At 50.6% G+C, this 22,668-nt stretch overlaps 1 long non-coding RNA gene across 1 annotated transcript; it reads left to right on the top strand.

Annotated features, from left to right (window-relative positions):
• The first annotated feature begins 11,137 nt into the window (after positions 1-11,137).
• LOC125699801 (uncharacterized) lies at positions 11,138-15,851 on the top strand. Its single transcript, XR_007379707.1, has 3 exons — positions 11,138-11,201; positions 12,547-12,680; positions 15,803-15,851. It is a non-coding gene; the product is annotated as an uncharacterized LOC125699801 (long non-coding RNA).
• The last annotated feature ends 6,817 nt before the right edge of the window (positions 15,852-22,668 follow it).

The following is a 22,668-nucleotide window of genomic DNA, read 5'->3' as shown; positions in this document are numbered from 1 at the left end:
CGGAGCACAATAATGGTTTTTTTGGTTGCCTCGATGAAATACGGGGGGGTGCATCTGTCAGACCGAAGCTGACTGTGGTTGGAGATGAACTGTCTTCTGCTCTGACTTCTTTCACAACCAACCCTTCGGCTCCTCCGCTCAGACCGAGTGCCGTGAGCCGCCCCGTGCGAGGAGAGACGGGAGGGAGGCTGCGGCTGCTGCGGTTGGGCCGGGAGAGGGAGCTGTGAGCCGCGGAACCGCCGCACGGCCCCGTACCGATGGGCAGAGCAGCGCCGGGTTTGCTTTTCCCTGCGCCTGGTTTGCAGGGCGATGCGGGCGGCCCGGCGCGGTGCCTGCGCTCCTTCCTGCCCGTCCCCGGAGCGGGGCAGCTCCTGGCTCCGGCTGGGGGAGATGCTCACAGTTTAGGGGATATCTTCGCTTCTTGCTGGAGAAAACGAAAAAAAAAACCGATCTTCCTCTCACCCCCCTTAGTTTTAATCCGATATAATAATCCACTCGGGAAACTTAAGCTGTCAGACAAATTACCCCGGAGGATGGCTTTCCGAATGCAGAGCAGATCCCGTTTGTTTTCTTGGGGCAGCAAGCCAGGAAATCACAGATTGATGAACCGCTTGATGGGCCTGCTAATGAAATTAGCAGTAGCTCCGTGATCTTTCCAGCGAGCCGACAGGCAGATGCTGGAGAGAAGAGCACAGTGGCACAGCTGCACTGCTGGGCTGTCTGCATCCCCAGCAGAGAGGACATGGGGCACAGCAGATGCACCCTGGGGCTGACCATTGCTGGTGGCTGCAGTATGAATGTCTCCCTGTAAGGCTCTCGTGGAGATGCCAAAGGCTGTGTGTGCTGGTTGGCACCCAGGAGGAAAAGCTGAGGGTCCGTTAAACTCTTTTGGCCGTATATTATCTATAGTTTTGTTTCTGTTGGATCTCTCCTACTGGAAAAAAAAAAAAGTTATCCCCTGTACGACAGAGGCTCTTACTCAGCTGTGTGTTGTGAATAGGAGACATCAAATACAAGCAAATATTTTGTGGCTTTAGCTCCAGAGAGGGCAAGGGCAGAGGGGGGGAGGCGTGGGGATTGGCAGGCAGCTCCTTCCAGTGCTGTTGAGCCAGAGGAGCCCCCTGACCTCTGCTGCAGATTTCTGCAAATCTACGGTACCAGAGCTGTAGAAGAAGGGCTGGGTGAACCAACCATAAATGCTGGGTGAATCAACCATAAATGTTTTGCTTGGTGTTGGGCTCTCCTTCTCCTCTCTGAACACTGTTTCTAGGAAAGAAATAATCACCTCCAGTTGATACCTAGAAAATCTCTCCTGTTTGCCTGTGGGAAAGATAAGTACACATCTCACTGGGGGAAATGGAGAGGTCCTGCCAGGACACAACAGAGATGATTCCTGCCCACCTGCTGTTTGTACTTCTGAAGATGCTCATGAAGAGGCACTTTGGTGAACTGAACAGGCTCCAAACTAATCTTTTCTCCTTAGACAACCGGGCTAATAACCTGGCTTTGCTCTTCTACCAGAACGGTAAGTTAGCCAGTGTCAGGTCAGCAAGGTTCATATAGGCCTGGACAAATGGATTTTAGGATTGCAGAGTGGTTCCAGATGGAGCCCTGGATCTGGTATGTAGGCTGAAACCTCAGCCTTGCTCCTCCTCATTGAACAATATCTGCTGAGGTTCAGCTGAGCTGCAGTCTCTTGAAGCTCCGAACTCTGCCAAAGGGTCTGTTGTGGTTGAGCAATGGAAGTGTTGTTTGCAGCCCTGTGTGTCTAAGGACTTGTAAGAGACAGAAACCTTCCTGAGATGTTTCACTGAGTCTTAACTCACTGATACGGGCTCTGCCCTGTGGAGGCAGAGCCTCCCTGCTGAGCACCCGCTGTGCCATACAGCCTGGTTGGTGCTCAGGCTCTCTTTGGTTCTGTGGAGCTCAAGTCCTCTGTCAGCCTTAGTGCAGGGTCTCAGTGTGCCCTGGAGAGAGTATCTCTGGCCCCAGGGGCACATTGCCCAGCTGTGAGGAGCAGAGGTGGAATGGCTGAGTGCTGCAGCCCTCTTGCAGGTGTGGTGTTGGTAAACTTTGCCTTGCTGAAGCACAGAGTGGCCAGTCTGGGTTATCCTGTCCATGATCCACCTCTGACTGTCTTGCTTGCTTTCCTGCTCTTCCCCTGCTTGAAACACCAGGGTGCTGCCTCCTCCTTGGACAAACAAGCAGAAGTACCCATTCTTTCCCAAATGGGAACCATGTGTGTTACCATGACAGCGGCTCAGGGTGAGCAGGAGGTGAAGCCATTCTTGTCTGTCTCTCTTAGAGGGATGGAGGGAAAGACTCAGGATACCTTCCTAGCACCTCTCCTGCCCTGCCCTATGGTGGATCTGCTCAGTGTGTGGAATCATGGGGACCATGTTTTTGGCTCTTCTGCCACACCTTGAGGACAGCTGTTGGTAGCTACATGGGATGGAGGGGTAGGGAGATGGTGACATTTGGTAATGAGCAGAGGAGCATTGGTTTCTCATCTCATGCATGTCTGCAGGTGCTTCTGAGTCTATTCATAGCTCTGTCGCTGGCAGAGAGCTGTCAAGATGCTCTTCACTCTTCTTGTTTTTTAATTACAACTCAAAGTTCTAACTCCTGTTGAGAAGTAAGGATTCAGCAGACACCCTCCTCTGCAGACAGATGTGCTGGCCAGACATGGGCAGTCTCAGCACCTGCCTCATCTAATGAACCAGATGTTTCTATTGAGAGAAACCCAGCCACAGTTGAGCCCCAAGTCCATGGTGATGGCCTCCATCTTCCCTTTCTCCATTCCCATGGGAGCTGCAGACACAGATTTTGGTACTGAAAGCTATGCTCTCGTAGTGGAGAGTGGTTGATGAAGTATAGGATGGATGACCTGTGGACCAGCCAGACTGGAACTGTCTGGATCTGCTGCCCCAAGGTGCCTTCTAGTCCCTCCAGCAGCTTCTCCCCAGTTGATGTACTGTGTGTGCTTGGCTGTGTATAACTGAATCACAAAGGCAGTGTATTTTGTGTGTTTGCACACAGCTTTACAGATGTGAAAGTCAGAGGGGACGGTGAGCAGTGACCTTTAAGCAGGCTGTGCCACTGCAGCAGCTGTGTGCTTCCCCTATTCCAGGATCCTTGTCTGCCTGCCATCGCTCTTAGAAATACCCTGGGCATAGTGAGCTTCAGTTGGTGTTGGCACAGGGCTGCTGTAATGGCAGGCTTGGGAACTTCAGTAGAGAAAAGACCTGGTGTTTTGGAGACAGTGCTCTGTAGGAATGGGACTGCTGGAGGACAAAGGTCTTCCCTATAGCGAGAAGTCCCAGGGAGCAAGATGCACCCATCCGAAAGGCTGCAGTCCTCTTTTCCCCTCTTCTCCTCCAGGTCCCTCATCTCTCCTTCCCTCCTGGCCCTCTCTGCATGTCTTTGAATGCCACATGAATCGATACTTTTAATTAGCTGCTATTCCTCATTTCCGCTTTATTGCTCGGGTAAGCAAATTAAAAGCCAGAATGTTGTAGTGAGCAGCTCCCCAGGGAGGACTGCAGGCAGGCACTGCTGCTTGCCTTGGGTTTGGGGGGGCTGGGGGCTGTGCCAGGGGCTGGAAGGAAAGGCTGGGGACTGACAGAGAGGCTGGACTCTCACTTCCAGTCCTGCAGCATCCTTCTATGGCTGGGAATGACTGCGGAAGGGCTTTGTGGGGTAAAGGCAGTGGGTGAGCCCAGCCCCCAACCCACAAACACCCCTTTGGAAGGGAGCAGCAAGTGTCAGCTCCCACTTTGCCCCGAGGAGAATCTCTGCCAAGGGAATGACGGGAGGACTTCAGCAGTAATTAAAACTTTTAACAACATAACCAAAAACGCAATGAGCCGTTGCTGTTATTAGTCCAGCTAAAATGATAGTAGCACAGAGAGACTGAATTCTGTAATTAACACTTAGCACATGCCATCAGCAGCACTGCCATTCCCAACCGCTGTGCACGGAGAAGTGGCATTGATGTGTTTGCCAGGAGCAGCGTGCTGCACGCCGCGCTCTCAGCTCCTGGTGTTGGGTCTGCTTAGGGCCATGGCCGTGCATTTCCCAACAAGCATTACGTATTCAGCTTCTTCCCTGCTCCGTGAGCTCACAGTGCAGCTGACGTTGCTCCACCTGTATGTGTGCAGAACTTCTGCTCTCTGGAGCTCCATTTGCTCACTGCAGATCTCACTTTTATCTGGGTGGAGCTCCAGTGTAGCTGTATCCCCTCTCCTTGGAGAATGTCTGCTCTGAGATTTCCTACAGCAACCAGCTCCTGTGGCATCTCCCTTGGAGAAAACATAATTGCAAGGCCTCTCTTGTGCAAAGTCCTTCCTTGTGCTGGTGCTCTCGGGTTTCTAATAGTGCAGTGGCCTTCTCCGTTAGGAGAATGAAAGAGCATTGAACGTAGCTGGGAGGCAAAGTGTGGTCTGGCAGTTCTTCTGGCTTGTCAGAGCCTTGGAGTGATGGGCACCAGTGGGCTGCTGTCTGTAAAAGTGACCTTTTGAGAAAGACAAATTGAGAGAAAATGTCTCACAGAAAAAAAAAAAAAAAATCAAGCCAGAAACAAAAACACCCAACCAACAAACCAGCCGCTGTTCGTGGAAATCTCTCTGCCGCAAAGCAGTGGCAAAGGTTCCTGTGAGCTGGCCTTGGCTTGATTGCTTTCTGTCAGACACAAAGGGCACAGCTGCTGTTTCTGTGAGAGCTCAGCCTTACCTGTCCGCATAAAGCAGTTAGCTTTTACTTCTTTTCCCTTCTCCAGTGTTTTTTCTGCTACAGCCTTACATGGACCTTGCATGCTGAAATTTTGAGAGGAAATTCTGGGTGGTGTTTGGGAACCCAATCACCCCAAATTGCTCTGAGCCTGAGCAAGAGATGTCAGTGTTGGTTCCTGGGCCCCGTGCCCCTGTGCCATCCTTGCTCCACGTACCCAGCAGCAGCAGGGAGGTTGAGGAATATAACCTTGGGTGTTGGAGAGGGGAACCCCCCGCTTAGTTCAACATCCCATAGGCTTTACTGTAGTAAATCCCAGTGCCCACGGCTTCTCGGTTTGGGGATGGGCTTTAGGTTGCAGCATCTTGGAGTCAATTAATTGTATTGATGTTGTTAACATTCTCTGTAAATTCACGGAAATTACCAGATGAATATTTGATGAGGCTAATTAAGCCTGAATTACTGCCCCACTCCCCCTTTCTTTTCTGCTGTTCTCTCTGGAATGCGGGTGAGGATTTGATTTCCTGAATTGTCCTGTCCCGAAGCCTTGGTCTTAGACTCATAGAACTGTTTGAGTTGGAAGGAACCCTTGAAGGCTGGTCTGTTTGGTCCAATGCCCCACAATGAGCAGGGATACCTACAGAGTGGCACAATCCCTTCCCTTGCCCGGTGGCAGTGCTGAGCCTGTTGCACCCCAGGATGAAGTTGGCTTTCCCAGCTGGCTGGGCTATGGTTGACTCACGTTCAAATCCTTCTCCTTCCTCCTGTTCTGCTTGCCAAGCATGGCCTGTGTTAATGACTTAACGAGCTGGGATAAGTAACAGGGCTTTGTTCTTAGCCTTGTTTTTTTTTTCCCACTTCACCTTTACAGACAAGAAAGGTGAAGTTAAAACAAAATCAGCTCTGTGGGTACACTTCCCCCCTGACTTTTCCCAGGCTTTTCTCCCTCACATCCACCTCTCCTGCTCCCTGCTGTGCCCTGCCATGCCCTGAACCTGCCAGTGCTGGGAGCTGACTCTGCTGTCAACGATGCCCTTATCTCCAAGGGTATGGCTTGCCTTTCGGATTCAGGATGGCGTTAGGATCAAGGCTCTGACTAATCTCCTCTGATATGGTATGCCATGGCAGGGCAGAGGGTCTGACAGCATGGGCTGCTGCCCAATTTGTGTTCATTCCCAGCCTCCCCCTCCCCCCTCCCCAAACACAGCTATGGAAACACTGCAGGGTCTGCAGAGGGGAGTCCTTCTCTGCACAAAGCAGTTTCATCCCCCGGGCTGCTCAGCTCTGAGCTCATGCCCGACAGGAGCTGCACATTGTAAAACAGGCCAGGTGTGATGCAGTAAGTGGAGTGACAGGCAGAAATAAGCACAAAAGAATTAGATGGATAGATAGAAATGAGGGATCAATAAACCAAGACTAAAGATAGCAAGAGAGATGCTCTGAGTGCTGTTGACAGAGAAATAGATGTTGCAGGCAAAAAGATCCTTGAATCAGAGAAACATCAAATGGGAGAGATGAGGCTTTGAGAAGGGTCACTTTAAATGCACTTTAGTTCCGGGCCAGGATCAGCCAGACAATACCTGGCTAATGCTTCCTCTTTTCTCTCCTTGTTTTAGATCCAAGTGCTAGGAAGGAGCAGCACCACCAGCCCTACTTTCAGCGCCTCATTCAGAACTCCATCTCAGCATCAGCCCATCTCCTCTTCTGCAATAATGCCTGCTTTCACCAGAGCTCAGCCTGGCTTTACCCCTTCCCAAGGTAGGGACGCTGTTCTGGGCCCTCATGGGGCTGCTCGGGGTGACCTCACGGAGCTGGGCTGCATCACATCTCTTGACCTGATCCGTCTGCTGCACAGTCTGGATTTCAGACAGACTTCAGCTGAGGGCTGCCTTTCTCTCAAGCCAGTGGCTGTGGGGAAGGAGCAGTGGCTGTGGGGAAGGAGACAGCAGAGAATAATAGGATGGGGACTCAGGCCTTATTCTGGAGGCTGCAGTGGGATGGAGGGGTGCAGCTGGTGGGAGGGAGTGAAGCCTTCCCAGGTGTGGCTCTCCATCAGGCTGCTTTGTGGCACTCAGCCTGGATTGGGCTGGGATCGGTTGTTTCTTTTTGTGAGTGTGATGGGGAGTCATAGCCACCCCGTATCACCTGTCCTCAGGAGGTCCTGCCCCCCAGGCATTCCCAGCACAGCTCTCTACCTACAGAAATCACAAGTTTGAGGCAGCATGGCACTTTATTACACTGCTTTATTTCTTCTTCCAGAGACTGGGCTGATAAAGGAACAGAAGAGCTCAGCAGCTCCAGAGCATTTATCTATTTTCTTTTCTTTTTATTAATTAGGTGAGCTACTGCCCGTCTCCCTCTTCTCCATAGGCATCTGAGCATGAAGCCGCTAAAGAGACCAGTTCATCCCTCTCTTTGTGCCCATGGGAGTGCCCCTGGGGGACTGGTAGGTGTCTGGTTCAGAGGTAGGGGACTGGGCGAGCCCATTCTGCCAGGAGATGCCCGGTGTGGTCCTTCCCCAGGGAGGAATCTGTGCTCCGGGTGCTTTGCTTTGTCTGTGGGACTGCTCTGCACTGGAGCCATTTATCAGTCCCGATGCATATTTAATGCCAAAGTGGTGAGCAGAAGCAGAGCAGTGTTTGCAGACAGGCGAGCCGGGGAGCTCTGCCATGGCTGTTAACAGTCCTGCATTAATTATGATGGAATAAATAATTCACGGGGCTAATAATAAAGGCTTGTTTTTAATGGCGATGGAAATCCCGCTGCTCCCAGGAGGCGGCGGAGGAAATGCTGTGCACTGAACCCAGTGGGCAGCAGAGCACGAGAGCCCTGTGTGGTGGCATTCTGGGGGGCCCTGCACAACCCTGCGGCATCGTGGCTCTCCATGGCACCTGCCTGAAAAGCTTGCAGGATGAGGGCAGGAGGGATCAGCTTCTGTGGGACTCACAATTGTGCTGGAACAGCAGCCAGCCCTTCCATCTCCCACCTGTCTCATTTTGCCTCGCTGTTAAGCCTTGTGCAGTGGAAGTGCAGATCCCCAGCTCTGTGCCTTGTCCGGATGCAGTGGGCACAGCCTGCATCTCCCCTGTCTTTCCCTCGGGCTGTGTCTCTCCCTTCCTTCTCTCCATTACCCCCTCTTTGGCTCCTTCAAACATTAATATGGATGTTTTCTTGCACCTCCATTGTCCTTCAGCTTAAATAGCTTTTTTCCCCTCCCTAATGTTTACCCTCCAGATATATTTATAGAGAAAAAAATCACATTGCTGCCAGTTTGCTTCATCTGGGCTAAGCGATACCTGTTCCCTCTCCGTGCCATGTGCCCTGGCTCAGCCCACAGCCTTGCTCTGCTCCTCCTTACCGTCCCTTGTTGTGGCCATCCTCCTGGCTGAGCCACCACGGTGGGTGACTGAGCAAACCATATTGCTTTGCCTACCTCAGTTTCCCTATATAGAGAGAATGGTAACATCCCGTGGCAAGGGCTGGCTATAGACAATAGAGGAGTTTTCTCCTTCCCAGTGCTGATCCCTCATGGAGGCTCATTTCAATACTCTGTGTTTACAGCTCAATGGGAGCACAAACCCTGTCCCAGCCCATTGTGGGCAGCTGCAGAATGGCAGGGGCACAGAGCTCTGCATGTACAGAGGAGGTGTTTGCACAGACAAACAGCCACCCTTGGAGTGTTCCCATCCAAAGAGGTGTTTCAGAGGAGACCGGGACAGCCCCAGCACAGGCTGTTGACACAGGAGAATGCAGCAGATTTCACCTAGAAAGGGGCTGTTTGAACAGAACAGCACAGCTCAGAAGTGCTTATGTCTGGAGAGTGGATGTTTACACAGGGGAATAGCGCATCCGCCTTGCTATTAGAGAACAAAACAAATGTTTGCCCAGGTAAGCACAGAGCCCAAGCTCAGGCATTGGGTCTATAGCTTCTATAGCTTCTGAACGAGCACTGCTGCTGCTGGGCTCTCCCACGTCCCTGCTGTGCTGGGGGATGGGGTGCATGGCTCACCCATAGCCAAAGCCACCTCTCTTCTCAGCCAGCTCAAGAACTAAGAACCATTCAGCACACGCTGGTGAAAAATTACATTTAATTTTTTTTTCCTTTCATTAGACATGCTCTCTCCTTATCTTTTTCTTGTTCCAAAAGAAATCAGTGGAGAAAGCCTCTGAGGGATGTCTTCTCCTCTCTATTTTAACGAATTCCCAAACCACCATCTTTGTATCACACTTCCTTGAGTCTTCAGAGAAACTTTTGGGGCAGGCACGGAGGGTGAGTCGCTGGGAGGTGGGCACGTGGGTCTGTGCAGGCACTTTGGGGCCACAGGCAGGACTGGGGTAATGCAGGTGGCGCAGGCTTGTGTTGCAGTAAACATTGGTGGCTGTGGGGATCGGAGGGAAACGAGTGCCAGAGCGGCTGTGCTGAGGGCTGCTGTTGTGGTTTCAATGCTGGAGCTCGTGGGTTGGAGAGGGGGAGGCGAACCAAAATATTTATACCATAAGATGTGCACTTTTTTTGAGCCGAAGCTTGGGCAGCATCCCAGCCCTTCCATATGTGCCTGTAGACACGGCTTTACCTGATGCTTCTCTCTCCCAGTGAGAGTGCAGCTCAGCTGCTCTGTTGCAGAGGCAGAAGCGGGCATCTCCTGTGCTGGATGCTGGCAATGTGAAGGCTCTTCCCCTGCCCCCTTGTGCCCTTGGGTTCAGGAGTGAAATGTCACCCCAGGTGGAGATGTTGGGGTTGAGAGGACTGAAATTTCTCAGGATCCAGCCCCAGGGAGCTGCTGTGGGGCAGGGAAGAGCATGGAGCATTTCTCCTTCCCATGGCTGGGATAAGCAGCACCGTGGGCTGGAAGGGCTGCAGAGTTAACCACAGCTGTGGGAGCTGAACAACACTGGTATGCATTCAAAAGGACCAGAATGATGTCCCTGTCTCTTGAGCCTTTGAGGTGTTCTTCAGCCTATCCTGCATTCAGGCTACAGCAGCCTGGCAGCACTCTGACCCTCCCTGGATGCTGGGAGGGATGCTGAGCATCTCTGCAGTGACACCTGTGCTGTTTGCCTTCCCCTCCCTCACAGTCCGAGCACAACACCCATGGCTCAGCCCCAGACCAGAAGCATCAGCCCCTTCCTATGAAGCAGCTGCTTCTGTGAGGGTCTCGTTTCGCAACTGCTGCAGAACAGCAGCGTTCAGTCTTCTAGTCTGCACACCGGAGATGGCCCCTCTCCTCCTCCCTCTGACAAGATTTAAGATGGTCATGGATAACTGCTTTTCATTATAGTCGTGCTCATAAATCCTTCCTGCATCCTGTTTTGGACAGGCTTCTGCCATCAGCCATTCTCTGCAGTGGCGAGAGCCCCTCTGCTCCCCATTTCCCTGTCCCTGCCCTCACCCCAGTGCCTGCCCCCATTTCCATGTGCAGCCTCTGCTCTCCATCATTTGGCATCTCCCCCCTCTCATTTCCCCAATGACAGGACAAACTCTGCAGGAGCAAAAGCACTTGCTATGCAATTTTCTCTGCCAGTGCTCATGCAGTTTCCCACTGCACCTCCACCCACCCCATATGACCGATGCCCATGAGCTCTCCCCTCCAAGCTCCAATCTCACAAGTCCCATTGCACCAGGGCTGCTCATCAAGGCAAGGCACAGCTCATGCTTCATCAGCCCTGGGGTTTTGAATGATATCTGCTGCTTTCTTCCAATTCCCAGCTCATTTATGTCATGTTTTTGGCTCTGGCTACCCAGTAGTATTGATCAGACTCCTTATGCTATGAGGGCTCTTCCTCTACTTCTTTACAATGCAAGACACATTTCTGTGGTACAAGAGCTACAAACTGGAAAAAGAAAGAAAGAATGAAAAGAAAACATCACATAAAACCAGACCTTATGTCCTACTCCTCTAATTGCCTGTGAGCAGAGATGCAATTAAATATTTGTCAAGGCTTCTTATTTCATGTTAAGAACACTGCTTTTGGCAGCCCTCTGGCCCTAAATGCGTGAACGATGTGATTTGAGTGTGTGGAGGAGCCCACAATGGTTTTCTCATCCCATGGGAGCTTAAAAACCCTGCTCCTTCCTTTTCTCTGGAAGCAGAACGGTGCAGACCAGTGGTGGGAGTTTTACTGCCATGAGGACTGCTGCGCTATTCAAAGAATTGTGAAATCATGGAACAGCTTAGATTGGAAGGGACCTTGAAGATCATCGAGCTCCAGCCCCCTGCTTTGCATAAGAGAAATATATGCTTTTGGTTTGCAGAGGTGGCAGTAGGACCCCTGCAGGTCTTCTAAGAGTAGAAAATCAGTGTTGGTGAAAGGGTTGATGTATTGCAGCTGCTGCTTGATCATCGGGAGGAAACAGAGTGGATAGTAGGGGAGGTGGGACAGCTGAGAGTTAAGGAGAAGGGATTCATAGGAGGAAGTCACTCCGTAGCCACTGCTTTGGGATTTCTGCCCATGGAGCAGGGTCAGAACTGGTGGTGAGTCTGTGGGTACCAATGTCTGAAATGCAGCTGAGCCAGTGGAGGGAGAGGTTGGTGCTTCCAGGAGAAGATCTCCCAGGAGCTGTGGTGGGAAGACCTGCCTTCCTGCTCTGATGGGGAGCGCAGTCTCACCTACTCAGCTTGTAGCTTCTCCCTGCCAAAATGTTTGCATGTGGGGAATGGATACCTGCCAGACAAATTTGAGTGCAGCTCTCTGTAATGGCCAAACAGCCACAGGAGATGGAGTGGGGCTTGCTCACCATCTGTCTGAGCTTGTAGCAGGGCTGTGATGCTGGGTCTGGAGGCAGCTGAGCCTGGGGGTGATGCTGCAGGGCTAAGTCCCCAGGAGCTGGGGTTTCTGTGTGTGTGTGATGCAGCAGCAGCAGCAGCAGCAGCAGCAGCAGCACAGGTGAAAGCACCACGCTGGGCACTGCTTCTTGCCAGTGCCAATCTGGGCATGGAGCTGCTTGGGCTGCCAAAGTGAGAATGGAGAGGGGTCCTGTGTTCAGTGGATGCCAGTTTGGAAGGAAAGCACAGCTCCTGGGCCAGTTTTCTGCTCCATTTGGTTTCCCTGTGGCTTGATGGGGATGTTAAATGGCAGGCGCTATGTGCCAAGCTTAGGCATCTCATCCCTATGTGGAAGAGCTGATGAAGAGCTGTTCTCAGGCATGGATGCAGATATAATCATTATTGGAGCTGACTGTAGTTGTGGGGGAGATGGCAGTGAGGAACAGCCAGCATTCATTGCAGGAGCTCACAGCCCAGCCGTGGGGTGTCTGGGCAGGAGATGGAGGGCTTGATTTGTGGGCTGCGGCACGCGGGGGAGAAAATTCTTTTGCAGATAGACTGTGCCTTGCTGAGCCCCAGGTGGGTCATACCCTCAGCTGTACATCCTGGGGTGGCAGAGAAGGGAACTGTGCACCTCTGCTGTGCTCACAATCCATCCCCAGGCTGTGCCTGCTCACAGCAGGCGCACTTCAAACACGGTCCGCTTCCCCTGTGCTTGTCTGCTCATTGAGTGGATTTCCAATAACATCACTGCAGGTCTTGAGCAAAGTTTTCAAAGTTAATCCCCCTGCACATAATCACCAGAGAAAGCCTTGTTTTAGCAAGGCACTGCCTTACGCTTGTTAGGAGGTGAACGGCAGCAGCTGTCACTGAATAATCGTTCTCATTAACTCATCTCTGTACCTTCTTTTGCTTGATGAAACCCTCTCTCCAAATCACAGCCTTGAGGGCTGCTCAAAAACAAAGCAGACAAACAAAGCTAGCTAGCAAAGCAAATGAGGACAAATAGGAAGACTAAACATTCTTCTACTTTCTCTTTCTTTTTGTCCCGTAGAAAACGTGGAGGGAAAATGTGCCCTGGATTCTAGTTCCTGCCCTACATAAGGCAGCCCACCAGGGGTACCATGTGGAGGCATGGCCCAGGTAACCACCTCTCCTATTTGGTAGCACTGGATCCAAGGACCAGAGGTAATGGCTTTGTTGCACCAGGGGAGGTTCAGGTTGGATACTAGGAAAAAGCCCTTCTTGGAGGGATATTGGAACAGGCTGCTCAGGGAGGTGGTAGAGTCACTGTCCCTTGGAGGTGTTCAAGAGACATCTGGATATGGTATTTGTGGACATGGGTTAGTGGAGATGGGGTGATGGTTGGATGTTGTGATCTAGTGGTGCTTTCCAATCTTAATGATACTATAATAATGGAGAGAGCAAAGAGGCTTGGGTGCTGGATAGATACCTGTGTGAGCAGTGCTGTGGGAGCAGAAGGGTTCTCTGCTGTCCCAAATTACAGGTGGTTTCTGGGCATTTACATCACTCTGGAGACTGTTCTCTCTGCCTCAGCCTTTTAGGGAAGCAGGATACTTGGGAGCCCACTGTGAGATGAAGAGCTCTCTGCCTCATCCTGCTCTTCTCCCTGCCTCTCTCTGGGACACTGAGCATTTCTGGCTTCTCTTTGACCAATGGTCTCCTGCTGACAAGGAGCATACGGCCAGGGAGAGTGCAGAGGGAAAAGTCATAGATTATCCTTAATTGAATAGAACAGATGGAGCTGACCTTCAGGGAACAAAGCCATGAATCTTCAGACAATAGAGTGAGTGCCACATGGATTTACTGTCCTCTGGCTTCAAAGGCCTGACCTCCACCACCCCTCTCCACCGCTGCAGGAGAGGAAGGACAAGGAGGATCTGCCTGGGGATGCCCTGATTTACATGAATCTCCTGGCACACAGGAGCTTTTACGCGTGTTTTCCTTGCGAGCTCAGGCTCCCAAATGCCTTGATGTCTTTGAAACAGGGTGCTGTGCTTCTGCCTTTCCCAGGGTTCAGTCAGCCCTTGAGGTGGCTGGGATTGGTGGGCAAGGCTGGCTGCTGGGCTCAAGGGCTTGTGCTGTGTGGGGAGGGATGAGGGATCGAATGTGACGGAAGGGTCTTTCTGTGCAGTTTCCTCTTCTGCAGTGCCAGTAGTCACCAAGAATGTGTTGTTGATGCAGGAGGATTCGTATCAGATGCTCGGTCACTCTGAATCAGCATGGCTGTGTTGATTTGTACCAGCTGCAGCCTGGCCCCCCCTGCAGACATTTGGTTGTGCTCAGTGCTTAGGAACCAAGAGTAGGCACAAGTAGGAAGGAGGGGGAAGGAAAAAGAAAAAAAAAAGCTTTGCTGCCTAAGAGCAGCTCTGTGAATATCAGACAGCTCCTCATGGGCAAAGCCAGAGGTATGGCTGCGGTCTGTTGGGCTACTTCAGCTTTTCAGAGGAAGAACAAGGGTGTTTGTCTTTCTTAGGGCATGGGAATGGCATTATTGCATCCTACAGGAGATGCTGGGACCAGGGGAGCTGTATGTGGGTGTGGATTTGGTGGGCATCTCCTCTCTGCTCTTCCTCGGGGCACAAATGGATCCTGCGAAGGAAGAGAGAGAAACTCCCCGTGCTGCCAAAACCCATCTCCTGCAGGAGGAAGGCGAGGCCCCCAGAGGGCAGCACTGCTGGATTGGTTGTAGGCAAGGGGGGAATGCCTGGCAGCTCCGCGGTTTTCCATCTGCGTAATGGAGTGTTTGGGAGGGAGAGGAGATGGAGAGTGACAGGCCGACCCTCTGGGTGGTGAGTGCGCATAGAAGGTACTGAACGCAAAGAGCCGAGGGAACGAGGGCTGCTCGGCCGAGCTGAGGGGCTTCTGAAGGCAGGAGCTCTGTCCCAACCCTCTCCTGCCTTGGACTGCTCCATGACGTGCCTCAGGACTCGACGTTTGCCCTATGCTACCTCTGCAGTACAGAGAAAGTTTAGCAGTGAGAAGAGTGATGAGCTCATGTGGGGATGAGCTCTGTGTCCTGGAGCTCCAGCTCTGCCCAGAGACCTGCACCAGAGCTGCTGGGGCTGGCCATTTGAGTACCTTTCTATCACATTTATAATCTTTACATGCTAATCTTGCACCACCCAGTGCTTGGAGGAACTGTGGTCAGCAAAGTGCTGCAGAACCTTCTGGCATTTGGACACAGGGTGCTTCACGCTTAGGCACTAACCAACTCCTTCCTCCTGCTGTCACGTCCCTCAGGTCCTGTTTACACTTCCAGGCACAGCTCTGCCTTTGCAAAGTGATTTAATGCTACAGCACCTGGGGCACTGCAAAGCAGCTCCAGGGCCAGGGCAGAGCGGACCTGGCTGATAGAGCTGCTCTATGGCACGCAGGGAGACAGCTTTGTGGTGTTTACTCTTTTTGTGTCCTAGGCATCCGGCACAGCCATATGTATGTGTATGTGCCAACCGCAACCTGCAAGTGGAGCTGCCAAAGGTCCTCTGCTCCTGAAGGCTTTGTTCCATCATGAGGATGGTTGTGAATAGAGAGTAACAGGTGCTGAGAGCTCTCCCAGCAGTGATCTGACATCCCAGAACCTCGAGCCTTGTTGTTGTGCTGGGGGATCTCCCCACATCTCACTGATCTTCTGGCTTCAGAATGCATCCTCTCTGGCTGTGTCTGAAATCCAGCTCTCTGCCACAGAGAATCCCTTCCCATCAGCCCCATCGTGTGACACAGAGTGGTGCATGGAGGATGCTCACAAGGGGAAGTTCCTTCTGAGAGAAGGAAGAGTGTCATCTTCAAAAGAAATGTCCAAGAGAAAGAAGCTGGGGATCCTTCTGCAGGTTGCTCCTCTGAGTAATTTGGATGCTTGTGTATTTCTTCATGGGCTTATTTCTTCATCTGGTTTATTTCTTCATCTGGTTACACTTTAGGTCTACTCTCATTGTTAGTGCTGTTATGATTCATAGAATTGTTTGAGTTGGAAGGGACCCTTAAAGGCCATCACTCCAACCCCCCTGCAACGAGCAGGGGCACCTACAGCTCCATCAGGTGCTCAGAGTCCCATCCTGCCTGACCTTGATTTTTCTCCAGGGATGGGGCACCACCACCTCTCTGGGCAACCTGTGCCAGTGCCTCACCACCCTGATTGTAAAAGCTTTTTCCTTTATAACAAGTCTAAATCTCTTTTAGTTTGAAACCGTTTTCCCTCCCCGCTAAAGAGTTTGTCCCCTTCTTTCTTACAGCCTTCCTTTAGTTGCTAAAAGGTTGCTATTAGGATTAAATCTGCTTTTTCCACCCAGGTCTTGCTGAAGGAACAGATGTGATCTCACACGAGTGTAATCTTGCCAGCAAATAAGGTATTGCTATTCTCATTCCTGTTTGCTTTTTGCCTGCTATCTTGGCACTGTACAAACTTGTAACTCAGAGTTCCCTGAAGAGTTAAAGCAAGCATGACAAATGAAGGCTTGGGAGTGAGGATGCAGCATGCTTGAGTGAGGTTTTTGTGTGTGGTGGCATGTGTGTAAGTTCAGTGGAAAATGATGAACAATTGGGAGTAATACTACATTTTCAATTATGTCATATTTCTCAAAACATACATATAAAATAATAAACTCATAGCGGTCTCAGCTGAAATGATTGGCCTTAGAAGAAGTTATTAATTCTTAATCACTTGCATCATGTAATGAGCCTTGTGACCGCTTGTTCTGTTTGAGGGAGATGAGAGAGCAGGCAGCGAGGCAGTACGAAAGCATGTCCCCAGCAGAGGATACCGAGAGCTGCTGTGCCAGGCTGAATTTGGGAGGATAAAGCTTCACGACAGAGCTAAAAGAGAAATGCTGATAGGGAAGCACTGATAAACTGAGCTATTCTGGGTGCAATGGGACATACCCATGGGATCGTATCCTGGCTCTGAGGTTGCTCTGTGGTGGGAATGTGCAAGTGAGCTCCTTCTCCAGTCCAGTTTGAGTGACTTGGCAATGAGGTGTGATGGTGGCTTGCAGAAGCCGCAGAGGTGAGCAGAGTTCAGTGTGGAACTGAAGGGGGCTGTGCACTGGGGGCTGCCGTGGGGAGCTGGCTCCAGGGCTGGTGGGCAGCACAGCTTGTGTTTTCTTCACCCACACGTGGGGACACGTGGGTACTTGCTGAGATGCAGGAGGAGATGGAGGAGCAGAGGAAGGTAAGGGGAGTGGAGGTGGAGCAGTTTTCCAGTTTGGAATATCATTTTAAAGTTTAAAAAAAGAAAACTAAAATTCCCCTGTTGGGAAACCCCTTGGAGAATATTGGAAAATGAGGCCAAGCAGAGTTTCTTTGGATCCTGTGGAATTTAACACAGATTTGTCATCTAGCTGTCAAACCCACTGGAAATGTCTCACTCTCTATTAATAGTTTCATAGATTTTAGAGATTTTCTGGCTCAAAGGACCATTCTGTTCATCTCTTCTGACTTCTTGCATAAAGTGGGCTGCTCCTGTATCAAGCTCATCCATCCCAGCCAAACACAAGCGTATCTTTCAGAAGGATCTCCACTGAGACTTAAATGCTTCCAGGCACGGCGAATCCAATTCTTGCAGAGGCTAATTGCTCTCACAATTAACCATGTCTTTCTGAACGCATCCAGCCTTCCAGCTGCAGCCTTTGATCTTGCAGGCAGGGATTCAGCTGGGTTAAACAGCCCTTAATCGTGAGGTTCCCTGTCTGGGGATTTGTTCACAGAATCACAGAATGGTTGGGTTGGAAGGAGCCTTAGAGTCCACCCAGCCCCAACCCCTGCCATGAGCTGGTTGCTTCTCTCCAGCTCCCCTGTTTGCTGGTGACCTAAAGCCTCTGCCCTTTCCTCTCCCTCTGCAGCTGGGGAGGTGTGGGAGCTGTTACAAGAGCTGGCATGGTGCTGAGCTCTCCTCCCCACTGCTTTCCAGAGTACCACCTCCAGAGACTTGTGCCAGACCTCATAATTAAGAGCCCGTAAAACCTTCCCCTTGCTGCCATGGCTTCTCCACGTGGCATACTGCAGCTGCGTCCCAAGAAACTGATTTAGAAGTGTTATTGGGGCTGGGACGTTTTTATGAGGTGCTGCTTTCACACTCCATCGCTCGAGAAGCCCAGACTGCCTTAATTAAAGACCTGGAGGGACACAACTCCTGGACAGGCAGACAGGGGTGCCTCTGCAGCACTGTCATCCAGCTCCCTAAGGGGCCTGGGTGCTCCTAAGGACCGCTGCCCCAGGACCTCAACTTCCCCCTCTGCCCCAAGCAGCCCAAGGACAGGGTCAGTGCCTGTGGGGGGAGAAGGACAAATCTGTAGTGCAGGATTAGTTTTCAGGGCTCGTCTTCTTAAAGCACCTGCAGCATCGTGCTGCTCGTGCCTGGGGATAATCCATCATGAGACGAATCTCCTTCCTGTGCTGGGCTGTACGTTACAGTGATTGTCCTTGGAGCCTGGGTCGTTTGGATGCGTGACTCCAGCTGAAGTGAGACCCAATGGGAAATGAATGTAGCTACGGGCTGGCGTGGAACTGCTCAGCCTCTTGGTTTAATGTAGCAGCTATATTTTCCCCAAATTAAAATGTATTCCAATATCAGCTGTACCTCTCTTTGTCTCTTCTGTCAACTGAATGCTCTGGTGCATAAAAATCTGCGCATGGGCTGCACTTAATAAGTGCTAACAATCGTGTGCTAATTCTGTTAAATTTCTTGAGACTAACAGCTAAGATAACATGTTCAGTGCTTAGATGATGGCAGAAATTCATATTTTTTCAAAAAAAAGAAACAAATCTAATCCATCCTTTCCGATGGAGAACTTCATGAATTGCACCATCTCAAAATGCTCTTTAGTCATTAAAGCTAATTACTGGAGCTGGTTACATCCAAATTTACATTTGCAACCGCAAGAGCAAGAAATCGAGATATTCCAATAACTGTGAATGTGCCAATGCTGTTAACTCTTCTTCTCCCCACAGAAGCAGTGTGAGCTGGAAGGACAGACCTGAGCAGCCCTGTGTGTGGGAGGTGCCCTGCTTGCTAATTGCCAAGCAGGTATGAGCTGCCGGCTTGGCTTCGGTAATGAGCATCTTCTTTTAGTTTATTAAGAGTGGGTTAGAGGTGATGTGATAATGGTCCAGAATTACCTACATCCAGGGGGGGCTTCTGGGAGACTCTTTAATCTCTTAGACAAGAGCACGGTGAGACTGGAGAGTTAGCCAGAAGAAAGGTTAAAGGTATACATGCAACGTGAGTTTAATTATCCAGAGGAGCAGCTCTCTGAGGGTGACGTCTGCTGTTTTCAACTTATTTTGCAGAAGTGATGCAGCTCAAGCAGCTCTGGCATTGCTGCCGGTGGGCACCTCTGAGCCCATCTCAGTTCCCGAGCCTCCCATGGGGCAGTGTGTTGTATATCTGTCCCAAGGCTTTGCACAATTGCTTTATTTTCAGCTTGGTGCATGGCTCATAAGGGTTCCTGGGAATTTATGGTAGCCTGGGAAGAGCTGGTGAGTCAGGAGGCAGCCAGTCATTAATTCCCAGTAATGCCTTGGACTGAGTTCATTACTGTTATCAGAAGATGAAATGATGTGGAAAGTAGATTTATTTATTTTTCCGAGACTGATGGAAGACACTGCTCTGGGGAAAAGCAGTGCCAAGATATTGGCAAGCGAGGAGCCCGAATCCTCTTGCAGCAGTTTGTTCGGCGCAGAACTGTTTGCTGTGTTGAAACAAGAGGTTGTATCAAGGTCACCTCAATGAGATTCAGCTTTGCAGCCTCTATGAAAGCAGAGCTCAGTGTCCTCGTAGATCTTTTTTACTCCCCTCTGTACGTAACAGGCAGGTCTAGCAAGCTCCTGCAGAAGAAATAAAAGGTCTGCAGGACGGGACTGTTATATGGCCAGCTCTAAAGGCCCGCTCTGCATCACATACCGTCTGTGCGCCATCACACTGGGCTCAGGAAGTCGATCTTGGCTTTAACTTCATTCCTTTCAACAACTTAAAGCAGGCAGAGTGTGTCCTGGTTGCCCTGCCAGTCCCTGCTGACGCCATGGAGTGGGAAGCAGGATGCAACCGAGTCCCTGGAGCGCAGCGGTGCTGGCCCAAATGCTGACAGGGATGGGGATGAATGCAAACCCCGCCAGCGCTGGAGGAGGGACGGGAGCACGGATCCAGGCTGGAGGCTGGGCAAATAGAGACACTGATCGTCAGAGGGTTCTACATGGATAACAGAGAACATCATAATAAATGGCCATGAATATTTCATGGCAGGGGTGGCACTGATACGATGTATCATAGAGGAGCAATGGGGTTTTTCAGCATTCAGATGCAAATGGAGAATGTGCTCTATTTTTTAAAGGTTTCTCCCCAGACATGCTATGTTTTCTGAAAATCAGATTGACTGGGAGAGTTTGATATGAGAAACAACTTGAGGGCTCTGGTTGGTTAAAAATGAGACAAAAATAGTGCAAGCAGTATCAGAAGCTTGTTGGTGCCAGAGATTAAAAACCCAGTAGATCGGGTAGCCCATCTCCCTTAATCAAGGGACACCATGTGGGAGTCACCAAAGGGAAATCTGCCACATCACTGTCCTTGAAGCTGCAAATTGAAGCTGAATTCTCCTTCTTCCTAGTTGCAGCCTCTCCACACTGGGACTTTGAGACATGGGATGATAGTGGTGCAGTGCTGGTACCTGGGAGAGGACATGAGAGCCACGAGGGACCCATGAGAGAGGGTCCAGGTCCTCCTTTGCCACTGACTGCTTTCTGGTACGTGTTGAAGCTTGCTTGGGATCAGCCTGGGGCAGGCAGCAAAGGAACCGCCCTTCTGGAGGAGACTAGTTGTAACGCACATATTGGGTTTGCTTTGGTGGAACAAATTCATCTGTGGGGATGCTCAGTCCAGCTCTTCTTTGCCATGATGATGGTACACAAGGGGTGCTCTGTCTGGGGGTGGTCACCCTGTGCTGGAAGAGCCTGCAGGAGCCAGACCCACATTCCATACTGCAGCCAAAGGAGGCTTATTTCTTGGTGTTGGCTTCCTTCTGGCATATGTTTTGCATGAGCACAAGCGTGTTTCAGGGCAAGTGTTTGCTAATATATAATTTATTGCTAGCCTTATGTCTGTGTGCCATCCCATACACAGGAGTGCACACACAGATGAGTACAGGCAAGTGCTCACAGCTGCCAAGGATGAGGCTTTGTCCCCATCCAGCAGCAATGGGGAGGACTGACCTTACTGATGTATATTTTCCTTTCCCTTACTGATGTATATCGTATAGCACTGACCCACTCTACAAACATCTTCTGCATGTTTGTCCTCGTGGAGACTCTGTCTACCTTGCTTGTAATTAATGCCCTCAGGTCCCCAGACTCTAACAGAACACAGTGTGCATTGTACGTTCACAAGTTTTCTTGCTGAAAAAACGGTTTCTATCACCTTGTCTGCTACCTCTTTCCCTCTAATGTATTTTTTGACACAGGTGGCAAAGCTGTGGTTTAAGATGAGAGATGGGGCAAGAGGAAGGATGTCTTTGTGGCTGTGCGATGGAGCAGGTGTGAAGGAGGTGAGTTGCAGTCTGTCTCCTGTACCCCCTCCATCCTTCTGTATGCTATTACGAATATCCCACCACTGTTTCTCCTGTGTTTGTAAATTGCCAGTGAACCCACAGTGATTCGCTTGAGTTTCTCATTTGGCTCCTGTAAAGAACGTCTTCTCCTCCCCATTTTCATTTCACTCCTGGTCAGGACACAGCACCCCAGGCATCAACGCACCAGCGCACAAACAGGTTGCCATCAGCAGAGCAAATTGGCAGGGCAAACCTCAGCTGATGTGTTCATCCAGATGGCATCTAAGCATAGCAGGGCCCAGCAAACTCCAAGTACTGTTCCAGAGGAAAAAAAAGGGGAAAAAATGAAAGAAAAAGCATAGATTAAATGCACTTGTTTCTTTAAATCTGAGCCTGAATGGTGCTGTGAGCTAATTCTTTGCAAGCTGGGTGTTGTCAGTTGATGAAAACTCTTCCATAAAGGTGTTAAGCTCACTTGCTGGATCAGAAATATTTCTTCTTCTTGGAGAGTGCTGATGGTGTGCCTCGATCAGCCAAAATGGGGCTGATTTTAATGTGCTTTACTATAAAGCAGTCATTACATCTCTCTTTAGGATTCAAATGAACATTTCTTCCATATTTCAGCTGTGCTGAACTGGCTTTGCAAAGACCCCTGCAGGCATTTGCTCAGGAACTGGTGAAATTACCCTGCCTAATGGCCTCCAGAAGTGAATGTACCCAAGCAGAAAGTGTGCCACATAGATCCCAGGAGCTGTGCGGAGTGAACGGCAAGTTGGTTTCTGTGCCAGTCTCAAGGTAGCAGCTGAAGCATAAACTGGGGAGAGAAAATGTCTTAATATGCTCACGCTCTTTATTGCTTTGTTTTTGGGCCTTTGTTGTTCATTTATTTGTTGGTGCCCCTCCTAGAAAATGTATGGATGGGAGAAGGAGCATCTGTCCATTTGTTCCATCTCCTGTGTTAGCACCTGGGGTTAGCAGGGCTGGGGCTGCCATCAGCATGATGCTGTGGGACCCAGGGCTGTGGCAGGTAGTAAAGCAGCCGTGAGAGCAGGGGACAGCCTTCTGCTGCCTCTGTTGAGATTAAACCCACAGATGTTGGCCACGAACGCCTGTCAGCTGGACTGGCACTTTCTGGCTGAACCTCTCCTCCTGTTCCACTGCAGGGAGAAGAGCTGTCTGTGGGCTGAGCACAAACTCAGATTTCCTTTGTCCGAGTGTAGCAAGAAAAACAACCTGCATCAGCTCCCAAATAGCAAAGCTCCAGGTAGTATTTTCTGCAAAATTTGGATCAAATCAGACAACAGATTTCTGAGTTAAGTCTCTCCAGGCACAGAGTTATAGTTAGGAACACTTGGGAGCATTTACATGTTCTGCTTTGTCACTCAGAAAACAATGGGGAAGAGAAGGAGAAAGACTGGTAACCAACCAACATCTTGTCACCAACTGCACAACAGCTTCAGGGGACTCTGCACTGCAAACAGGGGGTCTGAAGGCCTATGAAGAGCAGCATTGTGGTTCTCATGTTTCCTCCAGTGCAAGAGCTTCTGCTGGGAGCTCTGGAAAGTTAACTGGGGTCTTTTAGGTTCGGCAGGCGCTACTGTGCATGGGAGAGAAGGAAGTGG

This window comes from Lagopus muta, chromosome 13 (genome assembly GCF_023343835.1).
Source record: "Lagopus muta isolate bLagMut1 chromosome 13, bLagMut1 primary, whole genome shotgun sequence".
Lineage (NCBI taxonomy): Eukaryota > Metazoa > Chordata > Aves > Galliformes > Phasianidae > Lagopus > Lagopus muta.
Note: the sequence above shows the minus strand (reverse complement) of the source record. Positions and strands in the feature narration are given on the sequence as shown.